Genomic DNA, 17151 nt, shown 5'->3' with positions numbered 1-17151 from the left:
CCTCTTCTTAGCCTGTGACTATGGGTCAAGAGGCCCATGGCTACGATCTGTGAGGTGGCCTCCCTCCACCTCTTCTTAGCCTGTGACTATGGGTCAAGAGGCCCATGGCGCCCTGGCCCAGGGAGGCGGAAGGCGGAGGTTCCTTCTGCAGTGTTCATTCCAGGGTCACCTCGTCCCGTAAGTTCAGCCCTCCAGCCACCAGCCAGCCAGTCAATCAATCACTGTGGCTCTCGCTGTGGCTTTCCCAGGAAAGCTAGATCTCCAGGCCTCCTGCCTGACCACACTTCTGCATGGTGTGACAGAGGGGAACAGAGCATCCTGGGCCTCCTTACGGGGGCCCAAGTAGGACCAGTCTCTGCCATTCCCTCCGATTCTATGATGCACCCCTGGCATCTCTACACAGAAGCCTGGAGGGGTGAAATTGGGACACACATCTGACAGTTTCCCCCTTGCGCCTATTTCTTGTTCCCCTACTTCCCATCATTCCCCCAGGACCAAAAACATAGGCCTGCCTGCCTGCCTTGGCTTCACATCCTGCTGCCACTGAGCAGCAGGCATCGGGCCTGGCAGCCATACCGTCTGGGAGAACTTCCTGAATTAAGTTCCCCAAGCGGGGCTCTTCAGGGAGGCACAGGAATTCTCTTTTTTAAAGGGAATTTAGGAAATCCTCTTTCAAGCCACTAACCTGGCTTAGAAAGTTCGTGTCTTGCTATAAAATCCCATGTTGAATGTCAGAAGCCAAATATCTCAGTTATTTACCCCTCATTCCTTCTGTAACAAATCCTTATCTCCCCTAGGCAGATGAATGTCAAGGGCCAACTGAGGATCAAGTCATTTTCTCAGAAAGGGAAAAAGGAAAGCAAGCTATTCTTCAAAAGATTACTTTTCTAATTGCACAAAAATTCTCCCCATCCCCTGTTGCTCTCCCTCAAAGAGCTCCAACAACTCCCATGACCCCTACAGGTCAAACACCAAGATTTACTGGCAGGATTGGTACTCAAAATGTTGAACAACTAGCTGAATAGCAACCCTGACCCATGACAAACACGTACAGGAAATAAAACCAGTTAAGTAAGTTCACAGTGTTTGCTTTTCTTCTCTCCCAAAACACATCTGTGTACAGCTTTGTAAACAATTTACCCAGGGGCTCCCCTTCTTCCATCCACGTTTGCAATGACCCCCTCTTGCCTGGTAAATAAAATCTGTGGTGCACTTCAGATGCCAGTTAACAAGGCATGACTTCAAGGAACATAATCTATCTGATTGGTATCACAACTGCCTTTTAGGCAAGAGGTCTTTGGAGGAAAACACTCAGATTCAGTATTCAATCAGTGAAAAAAAATGAAAGGAGAGACCAGGTAGAGTCCCGCCACTCACAAACCAGCACATTACTTACCCGCATCTAAGCTCAGTTTCTTCAATTATGAGATAGGGTTATTAGGAGAATTCACAGACCCAATGCAATAATTTGCTTAGCACAGGAAAGTGTTGAGAAATATGTGTTAATAATAATCATTATTGCTATTTTATTGTTATCACTGGGCCAGTGGCCTACTATTGATGATGAAAGAGTTCCCCTGCCATCAGCACCTTTACCCACATATACATGTGAGCCTTTTGATCCAAATGTTGAATGAATGAAAATGGCAGGAATGAAGTGAGTGTGTGTAATGGGGGTAAAAACAGAAATTTCAGTCAGAGACCATAGCCCTGATTACACAAAAGCAAGCTTCCCCCACTGAGAAGGGACAAAGTCAAATTCAAGTGCTTCAGGCTCTCATATGACTTATATAGGACAATAAAAATATTTTAATAAACAATTAGGGAAAAGAGAAAAATGTTTACTTTCAAGTAAACATATATTAAAAAATAGATCCACAGGAATATTTGACCACATGACATTCTAGTAACCCAGGCTTTCAGGTCTGCACTTCCGACAGTGCTTCCAGACGTGGAATGTGTCCATGGCCCCAGGGCCACAGGGTAATAGAAGAGCCATAGAGAAAAGAGGAACTTGGCAGAATTCCCTTCATATTTTAAGCTAAAGCTTTCTTTACTGAAATAATAGCTTTCAAGACACAAATTATTCACAAGCCATTAATAGTATATATTGAGATGGGAAGAATGAAGCAAGAAGAATAACTAAATCTGGCCTATTCTTTAAATGGGGGCTTCCCTGGTGGCTCAAACTGTAAGGAATCTGCCTGCAGTGCAGGAGATCAAGGTTCCATCCCTGGAAGATTCCCTGGAGAGGGGAATGGCAACCCACTCCAATATTCTTGCCTGGAGAATTCCATGGACAGAAGAGCCTGGCAGGCTACCATCCATGGGGCCTCAGAGTTAGATAGGCCTAAGCGACCAACACACACACACACACACACTCACTCTCTCTCTCTCTCTCTCTCTCTCTTTAAACAAAACGCTGCCGAAGTATAGAGGAATGAAGTAGATGACTTTTCAAATCTTTCTAGGCCTCTTAAAATAATTCCACTGTCTATCGCAGTGGTTTTTCAGACATTTTTTTGACCACAACACACAGTAAAAAATATATGCTACTTCTTGACCCCGTACATGCACATATGATACTGGTTTCATGAAAGAATATTGACTCGTAGTATGTCATATTTTTCTATTCTTTTATTCTGGCTCCTTCCTTTCTTTCTCCCTCCCTTCCTAAAACTCCTTGTCAAACTGACTCTTGCCACTTAAAATCTGAAAAAAATACAGGCCTAGTGGGTTTTCACTATATATTTCTGCAGGTGAGTTTACCCATCCAGAATATGGATAGAATTCAGCCAACTTCCCAGGACAGCAGTTTCTAGGTTTGACTTTTGTCTCTAGGATTTAAGCAGTCATTCCCAGGGGATCTTGTTTTCTCTATAGCTGAAGGTAAGGATTTAGGAGCCTGGGGGAACAAGGGGTTCAGATGAGAATCAACAGAAAGAACTGCAAGGTCTGAAGACAAGAACCATTTATCTGGTGCAATATATTTTATGTTAATTTAAGAAAAATTCTATCTTAAATATTCAGCATTATCAAGCACCTTTTTCAGTTAACCAAGCAAACAAAGCTCTGGCTTGGAGGCCCAATCATTTATTTTCCCGGAAAAGAGACCTCTTTTTTAAAACCCAGGTCCCATCCCCCGCCCCCCGAACCCCGACCCCTCCCAGGCCTCGGGTAACTTTTCCCTCCAGTTTGGTGGAAGGTTACATTAGAAGAAAATAGTCCCTACCGTCTAGAAACTTTTCAGGGGGAAAGAGGGCGTTTGACGTGTGGGTGGGTGTGCGGACAGCGCCGGCAGGAGCAGCAGGAGCGGCGAACGCCCGGGGCTGGGCTGCAGACGGGTGCGGAGGCGCCAGCGGCGGGGGCGGGACGGGGCGGGGGTACGCGAGGCGGGGCGCAGGGGAGAAGATAGCCCTCAAGTCTCCCAAAGGGCAGTGGCCGCCGGCCCTCCTCGGTTGAGCAGCCGCTGCCCGCGAGGGGGCGCTGGCGGCCGGGGAGTTGAGGATGGGGCCTTGGTCTCCCGAACCCCCTGAGTGGCTTGGGTTGTCAAGACTCGTCTTTTTTGGATCATTTCTTTTTGTCATGATGCTCTATTGGCCTCCGACTCCGTGAAGGGAGCCATATTAAGAGTGCAGAAGAGGTGACCTGAAGGAAAAATTAAAAGGCGAGTTTTAAAACATAGTCTTTCTTTTCTCTCTCAAATTAATTTAGATGTAAATTACATTTGGAAAGATCAGGCTCCAAGGCTCTCATTTGCCCTCACACCAGATACTTAGAATAAGATTTCGGTGTGACAGTAATTTTGCCAAAGGAGGTCGACTCCCCAAAACATCACCCTGGTAAGTAATGAACATTTCCGTGGGTTATGACCTTGAGGTTTTGTTGTACTTCATTCTAATAAATGGCCCTTCTAAAAAAGTGGTAAGATCATAACTCAGCCCAGGTTTAATTAAGATTATTTTTGAAAAATCTCGATGGGTAGGTAATTTACCTAGTTTCTCATTCATATTTAGGAAGTTTTGCTTTATTGCTGCATGCATTTCTAATTATCTTTTGCCATGCAGTTCTTAATGTGGATGGAATACAGCCTCTCTCTCTCCTGGTTGGTATGTCAACAAACATTTGAGTGTTTAGTTCAGAATACTGTTGGGTATTATGGATTAAATTACCTGACATACTTGTAAATTTCATCAGAAACAGCATTTATGTATACATATAGTCTATATCGGGCTTCCCAGGTGGCAGAGTGGTAAAGAATCCACCTACCAGTCCAGGAGATGCAAGAGATGCAGGTTTGATACCTGGGTTGGGAAGATCCGCTGGAGTAGGAAATGGCAACCCACTTCAGTATTCTTGCCTGGAAAATTACATGCACAAAGGAGCCTGGAAGACTACAGTCCATGAAGTCAAGAAGAGTCAGGTGCAACTGAGTACACACCCACACCCACACCCACACACACACACACACTCTTACATATCTATACCACCCTATACACCAGCACACACACACACACACACACACACACACACACACACACGTCTATACCACGCCAGACACCAGAAATCTTTGTGAAATGTAAACTCCTCAAATTAGAGACCCTGTTTTATTTTGCAGTTAAATGGAGTTAATCTCTTTGCATTGTTGTGTATTTTAAGATACCTAGGCTATAATAGGGACTCATTAAATGATAACTATTTGTTATTTATCTAGATATTCTCCAAAGTGCTTTGCTCATGGCAAACAGTAAATACTGGTTGAATGAATGAACATGGCATGTTCCTTACTCTATGCGTAGGGAAAATATCAGGATGGGGCTCCTGTAACGCGAAGACGTCATCAATGAAGCTTAGCGTGGAGGTGTCTGCCCTAAAGCCCTTTCCCCAGATGCAGGCTCTGTTGACCTTGGAATGTGGATTACTTAAAATGTTAGAGGGGAAAAATGTGTATATATATACTGACAAGGCTCTTGTCAGTATAGAGCTTGAGAAGTTTACTTAAATGTGGAAAAGCTAAGCTCACTTGACACAAATCAGGGGGGGGAAGGTTTCTACACGTTATTCAAGTTATTCATGTCAAAAGCGATTAGTGGGCCCCAGCTTCCATTACATCATTCATTGGGAGAGTGTAGGCTGGGAGCTCTGCAAGTCACATGATTCCATGGAGGAATTAAGGCTGAATTTTCTTTTGTGTTTCTGCCCTTAGCTATATTCAGTAGTAAGCATGTTTGGAAAAGGTTAAAACAGAACATGGAGCTCTAGTTTATTTTAATGCCGTCAGACTGCTAAGCAGTGGAAACTTGCTGAAGAGATTTACCAAGCTGTTTCCTTAAAGACTTTGGTGAATTAATTAAAAGGGTTCTGAGAGATACAACATGCCAGACCCCCACTGGCTCGTAAAATTGTTCTTTCTGATTGATGTGACTTGACAGCAAAGCACAGCGCATGTAAAGCTGCAGGGGAATAAAACAAGAGCAGTGCTGATGTGCTCAAAAGACATGTAAGTGTTCCACTTGAATTGGCTGTGACCAGAGTTAGCTGGACACTGTGCTCATTTCCTTTGGCTCAAGTCCCCGAGCTCCAGAGAAGCACAGATTTGACGAGGTGCTGAACTCCTGAGTGAAAATGAAGTCACAGCTTCAGAAGAGATTCACAGATTGCGATGTGTAGGTATTCTGTTTCATGTTTTAGTCATTGCCTTTAGAATGCCTGCTTTAAGATGGTCCTCAATTAGGGGACCATGCCTGTGCCACATGGTTTCCAGAGAGACGGAGCCAAAAGTGAACTGTGTTCTTTAGTAGACGAATATCTAACACAGGTAGATGGATTGCAGAAGTCTTCTAAAATTTTTAGCCAAATTCTGGGCAATGTTGAGTCTAACTGGTTTAGAAAACACATTCTTTTTCAGCCAACAGTGAAGCCAACATTGTTAACAATATGAACCAACACTGAAAGCCTTCATCATTAATACATCCCTGCAGTCAGAATTTGAATGTGACCTGGCCAAATATATTTACTCATTCAGTGCTTATTTAAATAAGTGGTAGGCCTTGGAGAAACCTCAGTTCTTATATTCTCTCATAGTGCTGTTCAGTAGGAGCAGAATGTGAGCCACACATGTAATTTAAAATTTTCTGGTAGCCACATAAAGATATTTAAATGAAACCAGTAACATTAATTTTAATAATGTATTTTATGCCCACCAAATATATATATGTATCATTTTAATATGTAGCAATATAGAAATTATTAATATTTGCATTCTTTATTTTGAAATGTTGTTCTAATTCAGTGTGTATTTTACACTTCAAGCACATCTCACATTGCCCTGCTCAGATTCTACACATGACTAGTGATGTTGCGCAGCCCAGGTCTAAAGGGAAACACAGATGAGTAAAAAGGTAATTTTAGTAAGATGTAATAAAGGCAACGATGGATGAGATAAGTGTAAGGTACAGTGAGAACATATAGAAAGGGCTTAGTTCCTTTAGTCTTCCACCTAAAATTTCCATACTTCTCTCTGCTCCTCTGTATTCTTCCTGCCACCACTCTAATCCAAGCTAGCATCATCTCTCTCCTTGATTTCCACAACAGCCTCCAAAATTGTCAGCCTGCCTTCACCCATGGCCCTCTCTGCAGCTACAGTGGTCTTTAAAAAATGACCATGTGGGACTTCCCTGGTGGTCCAGTGGCTAAGAATCTGACTGCCAATGCAGGAGACATGGGTTCGATCCCTGGTCCGGGAAGATACCACATGCTGCAGAGCAACTAAGCCCATGCACTGCAACTGTTGAAGCCTGCTCGTCTCGAGCCAGTGAAGAGTAACTCCTGCTCACAACTAGAGAAAGCCTATGCACAGCGGGAAAGACCCAGCATAGCCAAAAATAAATAAGTCAATACTTTTAAAAATGTCCATCTGATAATGTCATTCCCCTGCTTCAAACCTTATCTGTATGATGAATGCACAATGAACAAATGTGAAATAATGGATATAAAACACCTGGCACAAGGCTTCTGCTAACTGTTTAGTTCTCCCCACATCTCCCTTTCGCTATCTTGTTTCTGTCTTTTCCCTCTCTGGCTCTGGAAAAACCATCTGCCTCTCACTTCCTTCTTCCTCTTATCACTTCTTAGTCTCTTATCATCTCAATTTTCTTTTTTCTTTCTTGTTTACCTCTTTCCTTTTCTCTCTCTCTCGCTCATGCTTTAGTTTATTACAATATAGAATTTAAACAGGCTTAAATTTTAGTGCTGTAGTGAGTTCCCTGGTGACCTAGTGGTTAGGATTCTGGTCACGATTCTGGACTTTCACTACCGTGGCCTGGGATCATCCCTGGTCAGAGAACTGAGATCCCATCCCACAAGCCTCACAGCACAGCTGACAAAAACAAACAAAAAAATGTGTGCTGTAGTTATGTACTTCAAGTTCTTCATTTTATTTATTTATTTGCCACTCGGCACGTGAGATCTTGGGCTTCCCGGGTGGCACTATCGGTAAAGAGCCCACCTGCCAGTGCAGGAGACCTAAGAGACATGGACAGAGGAGCCTGGCAGCGTACAGTCCATAGGGTTGCAAAAAGCTGGACACGACTGAAGTGACTTAGCACAAACGCACTCATGTGAGCTCTTAGTTCCCTGACCAGGGAATGAACCTATGCCCCGGCACTGGAAGCAAAGTTTTAACCACTAGACTGTCAAGGAAGTCCCAAGTTCTTCATTTTAAAAATTAGAAGAGATTGACCTTGTATCAGGATAAAATTAATATGCTTTTTATTTCAGTATGGCCTCCAGTTAACTCTTCTTATAGAGAACTTCTGTAGAAGCAAACGTATTCTCTCCTGGGAGGAAAGCAATCCCCTTTCATGTTTTGTAGAGGAAAATAATTATGCAGCTACATACACAGTATCCTCCTCTAGTGATCTGAAACAAGTCAGAGGGAGAACCCAGGTACCTGCCCGTAACTGTGCCTTTCTTAGGTGGATTGCTGCTGCCTTCTGGCAGTAGGGCAGTGAGGCAAGTTAATTATTCAGTGTCAGTGAAGGTAAATAAATAAATGAATTACCTAATTAAATAAACCTTCGGGGTGCTAAAAGCTGGCAGTTTCCTTAACCACACACTTTTTTTTGAGGACCAGTTCTCTTGTCTGAAGGAACAGCCAACCCAGGCATATGGGCTCTTCCCTTTTACCTCTGAGAAAGGGGATTTATGACCGTCTGCGTACTCATCTCTCTGTTTATGTCTCTGACATAGACCACACTGCCAGTTGCCAGCGCTCTTTCTACCTCCACTGAGAACATGGAGAGATTCTGCAACTACAGAAGGAGGAAAGAAAGTTATAATTCAAGAAGGACTTCCTGGGCTTCCCTGGTGGTCCAGTGGTTAAGAATTCACCTAGCAGTGCAGGGGACAAGGGCTCGATCGCTGGTCCGGGAGGACCTCACATGCCGCAACTACTGAGCCCACATGCCCTAGAGCCTGCACTCCACAACAAGAGAAGCCACAGCAATGAGAGGTTCACGCCCCACAACTGAAGAGTAGCCCTCGCTTGCCACAACTAGTAAAGCCCACGTGAAGCAACAAAAACTCAGAGCAGGCATAAATAAATAAATAGATATTAAAATTAAAAATAAAAAAGAAAGGACTTCCTGCTGTCAAGGCATAACAAACACCAGCACAAAACAAGTGAGGGAGAATCTTAGCCGAGAAAAGATGTTTCTGTTATAGAAGATGCCCCACCTCACCGCCCCCCATCCCAAGCCTAGCTTGAGGGAGGTCCTTCTCCAGGAAAGGCTTGGGTGTTCAGAGTCAGAATCAGCAGGCTTTTGTTGAATAGACAGATGCTGCATACGAGGCAGCTCCATGTACTTCTTTCTACTACACCCTTTTAATATTTGAACTTAAGAGAAACCTCCAACTTTTTCCCAAATGGAATTTTATTTTGAAATGAGATCCTGCAGCGTAAGGACCAACTACAGAAATACTTTAGTGTTAAGAGACCTGCACAGCCTGAAACATTTTTCCTAACTTGGACCACTGTTCCATGTGCATCCAGAGGCTGTACCACAGCCTACACTAACAGCTTGTTCTTAACCTCCCACTCCAAAGATTTACTGAGAATGTCTTTCTGAGCAGAACTACTCTCGTAAAAGAAATAGTAGCAGCATGTTGTGTTAGTTAGGATAATTGCTATAATAGAAAGATCCAAGTAAAGAACATAGCTCACATACGGTAGTTTATTTCTTGCTTCTAGGGTTGTATAACTTTTGAACTGTTGTGTTGGAGAGAACTCTTGAGTCCCTTGGACTGCAAGGAGATCAAATCAGTCAATCCTTAAGGAAATCAGTCCTGAATATTCATTAGAAGGACTGATGCTGAAGCTGAAACTCCGATACTTGGGTCACCTGATGCGAAGAACTGGCTCATTGGAAAAGACCCTGATGCTGGGAGAGATTGAAGGCAGGAGAAGGGGATAACAGAGGATGAGATGGTTGGATGGCATCACTGACTTGGTGGACATGAGTTTGAGCAAGCTCTGGGAGTTGGTGATGGACAGGGAAGCCTGGCATGCTGCAGTCCGTGGGGTCTCAGTCAGACACAACTGAGCAACTGAACTGAGGGTTGCAGAGCAGCACTTCTCCCTGTAGCCATTTAGGAACCCAGGTTAATGAAAGCCTGCAAAAGGCGTGGAGGAAACACCTAGGAGGTTTTTATGAATCTAGAAGTAGGGCTGTTGTCGTTTTTTTGCTAAGTCATGTCCGACTTGGTGACCCCATGGACTGTAGCCCACCAGGCTCTTCTTGTCCACAGGATTTCCCAGGCAAGAATACTGGAGTGGGTTGCCAAAGAAAATTTTCATATAGAGAGAGGATTGAGTCCCCAGGATGAGGGTGAGCGATGTGGAGTGTATCCATCCTGCTTTCATCAACCTAGAGACCACTGATGGCCATTGGCATTAGTTACCATCCAGAGGATTTGATGCTGAAGCTGAAACTCCAATACTTTGGCCACTTCATGTGAAGAATTGACTCATTGGAAAAGATCCTGATGCTGGGAGGGACTGGGGGCAGGAGGAGAAGGGGATGACAGAGGATGAGATGATTGGATGGCATCACCGACTTGATGGACAAGAGTTTGGGTAAACTTTGGGAGTTGGTGATGGACAGGGAGGCCTGGCATGCTGCGATTCATGGGGTTCCTGAGTCAGACACGACTGAGCGACTGAACTGAACTGAACTGAACTGAGAAGGATTTGACTGCTAAGGTCTGAAGGTACAATGTTGTGTTTATTGACTGTGTTCATCTCTCACACTCAAACTTTTCTTTCCTTTCTCCCAACTATGTCTTAATTCATCACTTCCTTTAAAAAAAAAATTATGTATTTGGGGGCACTTGGTCCCTGCCACCAGTCACAGGATCTCTGATCTTTGTTGCAGCATTTGGGATCTTCACTCAATCTTTTAGTTGTGGCATGCAAACTTTTTTTTTTTTTTTCATGCAAACTCTTAGTTGCGACATGTGGAATCTAGTTCCTTGACCAGGAATCGAACCCAGGCTCCCTGCATTAAGAACTTGGAGTCTTACCACTGGACCACCAGAGAAGTCCCCAGTTCATCATTTCTTAAACTATGTAAATAGCCTCCTAACAGAGGCCCCTACCTCTGTCCTCACCCACCCCCCAACCCCATCTAACATGTGACTCTCGCCATTATACTTCAATAGTTCCTTGTCGCTCACAGACTTGAGTCAACTTTGCTGATAAAAATCCCATCAGGACATTCACATTCCAGTCCCTTCCTACCTCTTAGACCTCATCTCCTGGCATCACGCCCTGGGCATTCTGTGCCCAGCTTTGTCTTCCCGGCATACTCTGTGTACTGACGTGCCTCCTTGCCTGGGATGTGCCATCTTTCCTGGGACGTGCATTCTTCCTGGGCCCACTCCCACCTGTCCATCAGTTCTCTCTTTAATGTCACTCCATCAGTGAAACCTTTCTTGATTCTCCTCAATTTGGTGATGCACCCCTTCTTCAGGAGAATCATAATTGATTGGTAAAGAATAGTTATCTCTCTAAAAAATATATTTTCCTCCCCTAGACTATAAGCTAAATGAGGCCCTAGAATGTGTGTTTTCATTGAGTATCTGAAGTGCTTCTTTGTGACCCCATGAGCCACAGCATGCCAGGCCTCTGTATCCATCACCAACTCCCGGAGTCCACCCAAACCCATGTCCATTGAGTTGGTGATGCCATCCAACCATCTTATCCTCTGTTGTCCCCTTCTCTTCCTGCCCTCAATCTTTCCCAGCATCAGGGTCTTTTCAAATGAGTCAGCTCTTCGCATCAGGTGGCCAATATATTGGAGTTTCAGCTTCAACATCAGTCCTTCCAATGAACACCCAGGACTGATCTCCTTTAGGATAGACTGGTTGGATCTCCTTGCAGTCCAAGGGACTCTCAAGAGTCTTCTCCAACACCACAGCTCAAAAGCATCAATTCTTTGGTGCTCAGCTTCTTTATAGTTCAACTCTCACATCCATACATGACCACTGGAAAAACCATAGCCTTGACTAGATGGACCTTTGTTGACAAAGTGATGTCTCTGCTTTTTAGTATGCTGTCTAGGTTGGTCATAATTTTCCTTCCAAGGAGTAAGCGTCTTTTAATTTCATGGCTTCAATCACCATCTGCAGTGATTTTGGAGCCCAGAAATATAAAGTCAGCACTGTTTCCACTGTTTCCCCATCTATTTGCCATGAAGTGATGGGACTGGATGCCATGATCTTAGTTTTCTGAATGTTGAGCTTTAAGCCAACTTTTTCACTCTCATCTTTCACTTTCATCAAGAGGCCCTTTAGTTCTTCTTCACTTTCTGCCATAAGGGCGGTGTCATCTGCATATCTGAGGTTATTGATATTTCTCCCGGCAATCTTGATTCCAGCTTGCTGGAAGATTCTTGCTTCCTCTAGCCCAATGTTTCTCATGATGTACTTTGCATATAAGTTAAATAAGCAGGGTGACAATATACAGCCTTGACATACTCCTTTTCCTATTTGGAACCAGTCTGTTGTTCCATGTCCAGTTCTAACTGTTGCTTCCTAACCTGTATACAGGTTTCTCAAGAGGCAGGTCAGGTGGTCTGGTATTCCCATCTCTTTCAGAATTTTCCACAGTTTATTGTGATCCACACAGTCAAAGGCTTTGGCATAGTCAATAAAGCAGAAATAGATGTTTTTTGGAACTCTCTTGCTTTTTTGATGATCCAATGGATGTTGGCAATTTGATCTCTGGTTCCTCTGCCTTTTCTAAAACCAGCTTGAACATCTGGAAGTTCACTGTTCACGTATTGCTGAAGCCTGTGGGTAGGCTGCAGGGTGGAGGGCAGGAGACTGGATGGATGAATGAAATCCTGCCTTTTGCTCTTGTGTGACCTTGAGTCTTCCCCATGGAGCAAGCATCCATCTCACCATCTTGTGGCCACAGGATTCACTGTGAGGTCTTGATAAGAAGTGACGAGGAGTCCAATGGGGAGAGCTAAAGCCAGCCAAGGGCTTAGCTCAGCCCACCATGGGAGGAAGATGGGGAATTCAAGGAGAAGGAAGGCAGCAAGCAAGTTCAAGGGAAGCATGCTTAGCCCGACTTCTCAGTTCCAAGTCCCCATCCTTAGATCTAAGAGTGTCAGCCTGCCATAAAAGTGAGGGTCAGGAAACTCTAGGCAGTTGATAAGACCTTCTTAAGCATGATATGGGGCTCTCAAGAGAAGAAATGGAAGAAATAATCTCTTCCCTCAAGGAACTCATCATACAGTTATCCATTTGAGCAGTCAGCAGACAGAACTGTATATGGTTAAGGGCATGACTCTTTAACAGAAAACAGAATTGTATATAGTTAAGAGTTAGTCTGAAAGTGAAAGTCACTCAGTTATGTCTGACTGTTTGTGACCCCATGGACTATACAGTCCATGGAATTCTACAGGCCAGAATACTGGAGTAAGTCACTGTTCTCTTCTCTGTGGGATCTTCCCAACCCAAGGATTGAACCCAGGTCACCTGCATTGCAAATGGATTCTTTACCAGCTAAGCCACCAGGGAAGTCTGACTATCTGGGTGTGAATTCTGTCTCTACAATTTGCCGTGTGACCTTGAGCAACTTATTTAACTTCTCCGTGCTCTGGTTTCCACGTTTAAAAGAAGGGTGATAATACCACCTGCTCATTGAGTTCTCATGGCAAGAATACTGGAGTCGTCATGATCATGGCATCCAGTCCCATCACTTCATGGCAAATAGATGGGGAAAAAGTGGAAGCAATGACAAATTTTATGTTCTTGGGCTCCAATAGCACTGCAAACAGTGACTGCAACCATGAAATTAAAAGATGCTTGTTCCTTGGAACGAAAACCATGACACACATAGACAGCATATTAAAAAGCAAAGACATCACTTTGCAAACAAAAATCCATATAGTCATGGCTTTTCCAATAGTCATGTATGGATGTAAAAGTTGGACTATAAAGAATGGCTGAGCACTGAACTGATGCCTTCTAATTGTGGTGCTGGAGAAGACTCTTGAGAGTCCCTTGGACAGCAAGGAGATCAAACCAATCAATCCTAAAGGAAATCAACCCTGAATATTCAGTGGAAGGACTATGCTGAAGCTGAAGCTCCAATACTTTGGCCACATAAGGCAAAGAACCCACTCTTGGAAAAGACTCTGATGCTGGGAAAGATCGAAGGCAAAAGGAGAAGAGGGCGGCAGAGGATGAGATGGTTAGCACCACCACTTCAATGGACATAAATCTAGGCAAACTCCAGGAGATAGTAAAGGACAGGGAAGCTTGGTGTGCTGCAGTCCATGGTGTTGCAGAGTCAAACACAACTTAGCAACTGAACAATAATACCACCTGGGCTTCCTAGGTGGCGCTAGTGGTAAAGAATCCTCTTGCAATGCAGTTGGCCAGGTTGGATCCCTAGGTCCGGAAGATCCCCTGGAGGAGGAAATGCAACCCACTCCAGTATTCTTGCCTGAAAAATTCCACAAACAGAGGAGCCTGGCGGGCTACAGTCCAGGTGGCCACAAGGAACACACACGCATAATAACACCTACTTTATAAGATTGTCGTGAAGATTAAATGAGGTAATATATGTAAAAAAATAGTGTCTGACATATAGTATAAAGGCATAGTGTGAAAGTCGCTCAGTTGTGTCCAACTCTTTAGGAACCCATGGACTACACAGTCCATGGAATTCTCCAGGCCAGAATACTGAAGTGGGAAGCCGTTCCCTTCTCCAGGAGATCTTCCCAACCCAGAGATCAAACCCAGGGCTGTCACATTGTGGGAGGATTCTTTACCAGCTGAGCCACCAGGGAAGTCCATAAACACATGTGTTGTTTAAATAAATATATACAATTCGACAGTTATAGATAACATATAAATGAAACACTCCTTTTGTAGTTTAGCACCATAAAAATTCAAAAACAGGAAAAATCATAGGAGAAAAGAAATTTCACTATTTTAGTGGAACCAAATAATGGACAGAGATGTGGCTTGGATCCAGGCCAAACTATGGAGGCAGAAACTGGCATGGTCAATGCTACAGATGAGGTGGGGGTGAGAAGGGATGGTCAGACAGTAGAACTGGGGAATAGGGAGAGATAAGGTTGAGGTCTGATTACATAAGACTCTGAAAGCTAGATTTGCTTTAATGGGCGATGATGAATGGTTGGAACATTTCATGATGAATGTGGTGTATTTGGAAGATTCATCTGGCAGGTGAAGATTGGAGAAGAGAAAATTAGAAGGAAGGACAATTAGGAGGCCGTTACAAAAATTCTGGCTTGAGGTGGTGAGAACCTAATATTGCTTTAGACATGGAGGAGATGAGGGGAAATTTTGAGATATAAGGTTTTATTTATTCTTTTAATTTTTATATTGAAGCATAGTTGATTAACAATGTTGTGTTAGTTTCAGGTGTCTCTCAAAGTGATTCAGTTATACATATACATGTATCTATTCCTTTTCAATTTTTTTTCCCATTTAGGTTATCATAGAATATTCAGTGGAGTTCCTGTGCTGTACAGTCAGTCCTTGTTGGTTGAGATATATGGTTTTTAATTTATTTTAAAAAAAAAAGGTAAGATATACTTAAAGTTGAGCTTCCCTGGTAGCTCAGCTGGTAAAGAATCTGCCTGCAATGCAGGAGACCCAGTTCAGTTCCTGGGTAGGCAAGTTCCCTTGGAGAAGGGATAAGCTACCCACTCCAGTATTCTTGGGCTTCCCTGGTGCTCAGATGGTAAAGAATCTGCCTGCAACGCAGGAGACCTGGGTTTGATCCCTGGGTTGGGAAGGTTTCTTGGAGGAGGCACGGCAACCCACTCCAGTATTCTTGCCCGGAGAACCCCTATGGGGAGAGGAGCCTGGTGGGCTACAGTCCATGGGGTCACAAAGAGTCAGACATGACTGAGCGACTAAGCACGGCATAGGATGGCATACTTAGAGTTAAAACAATCCAACAGTACATAAAGGCGTAAAATGAAAAACAGAATCTCCCTTCTCTTCCTCAACTCCAGTCTAGCTTCCCAAAGGCAACCACTTTTAACAGTGTCTTGTGTATCTCGTGAGTTTTAGGCACATAGCCATCAGTGAACAGTTGACTCTCTTTTCAAGGGGGCTGCGTGCTATAATGTTGCCTCCAACGTTGAATTAGCAAACGCCATTGCTCCTGGGGGGAAATGCAGGCAAGGTTCTCGCAAGCCTCTGATCAGAACATTTTCAGCTAATAAAGTCATAGCCTTGTTTTGTGTGTAATTCTGTCGAAAGACACCTCATTTAATGACTATTGTTTCATTAACATTGAACGTGTGACTAACAGCCTTCTAAATCCTGCCTGAAGGAAGTTTGTTTAACACCTGCTTTCTCTGTAGGGCACAGCTCAGCCTTCTTGCACCTGGAAGCACTTAAGCAGTACTCTTGGGGGCCACTGAAGACAGTGAAGTCACAAAAACAAACCTGGAAAACACGGCACTGAACAGACCGGATAGGACGCTTGGCAGGATGAGAGCTGAAAAAGAGGCAGAGTGTTGCCCTATTGGACCTCAGCTGGGAACGTAACTGTCCCATGACTCAGATTTGTTGTTGCTCTGGACTTGTCTGGGAATGACCATGAAAGCCTTATGAGTACTGATTGAGGAATTACAGCTAAATTTTAGTAAGTAGGCAAATTGACAAATACAGAACTGGCAAATCATGAGGATGAACCAAATGTAGAGAGAGGATCAGTTTCTCAGCTGTGTGACTTGTCCAGCCACTCAGATTGCATTTGGAAGGGCCTTGAGCTTGCTTTAATGCTCTGCTGTTGTTACTCTCCTGAAATTCCTAACTTTAAAAAAAATTGTAGTTGATTTACAATATTGTGTTAGTTTCAAAGGTACAGCAAACTGATTTGGTTGTATATATACTCTACATACTTTTATGTAAAATAAAATTAATAAAATATTTATTTTATATAAAAATACAGATTATTTTCCATTATAGGTTATTATAATATATAAAATATAGTTCCCTGTAATATACAGTAAACCCTTGTTGCTTGTTTTTATCTATTTTATATATAGTAATGTGTATCTGTTAATCTCATACTCTTAATTTATCCCTTCCCCCCACCTTAAATGCTTAACTTTTGAACAAGAGGCCTCATGTCATTTTCACTTTGCACTACCTGTAGTTAGTTTTGTCTTTATGTTTGTGTATGCATATTTAATTGCATAAATGAGATCATATTATAAATACCCTTCCTTTTTTCCTTCTTATATTTTCCTTTTTTAAAAACTCAATCTTTGGTGGTATTTCTTTATAGACATATAGAAACCTACTTTCATCTTTTTAACATCTGTGGTATAGATGTATCATGATTTATTTTTCAAGTCTCCAGTTACTTTGGACAATCCTTTATTTATGAATTTTTGCTTTTAGGAATTATGCCAAAAGAACCACCCCTGTTAAACACACACACATGTTTTGGCATATCATCCAATTATATTCATACACTAAACTAGCAGTAGAATTGCTGCTACATTGAAGTTTATTTGTATTTCAAATAATGATCATTATTGCCTTGTTGCTCTCTAAAAAGTTTATACCAGCTTTCACTCATACCAA

At 43.1% G+C, this 17151-nt stretch overlaps 1 long non-coding RNA gene across 1 annotated transcript; it reads left to right on the top strand.

Annotated features, from left to right (window-relative positions):
• Window positions 1-3239: 3239 nt before the first annotated feature.
• On the top strand, window positions 3240-16562 carry LOC136162062 (uncharacterized). Its single transcript, XR_010661917.1, has 3 exons — window positions 3240-3344; window positions 3715-3842; window positions 15918-16562. It is a non-coding gene; the product is annotated as an uncharacterized lncRNA (long non-coding RNA).
• The last annotated feature ends 589 nt before the right edge of the window (window positions 16563-17151 follow it).

The sequence above is a fragment of the Muntiacus reevesi genome, chromosome 1, assembly GCF_963930625.1.
Source record: "Muntiacus reevesi chromosome 1, mMunRee1.1, whole genome shotgun sequence".
NCBI classification, from domain to species: domain Eukaryota; kingdom Metazoa; phylum Chordata; class Mammalia; order Artiodactyla; family Cervidae; genus Muntiacus; species Muntiacus reevesi.
The sequence above is the reverse complement of the archived record's forward strand: the minus strand, read 5'-3'. Positions and strand labels throughout refer to the sequence as shown.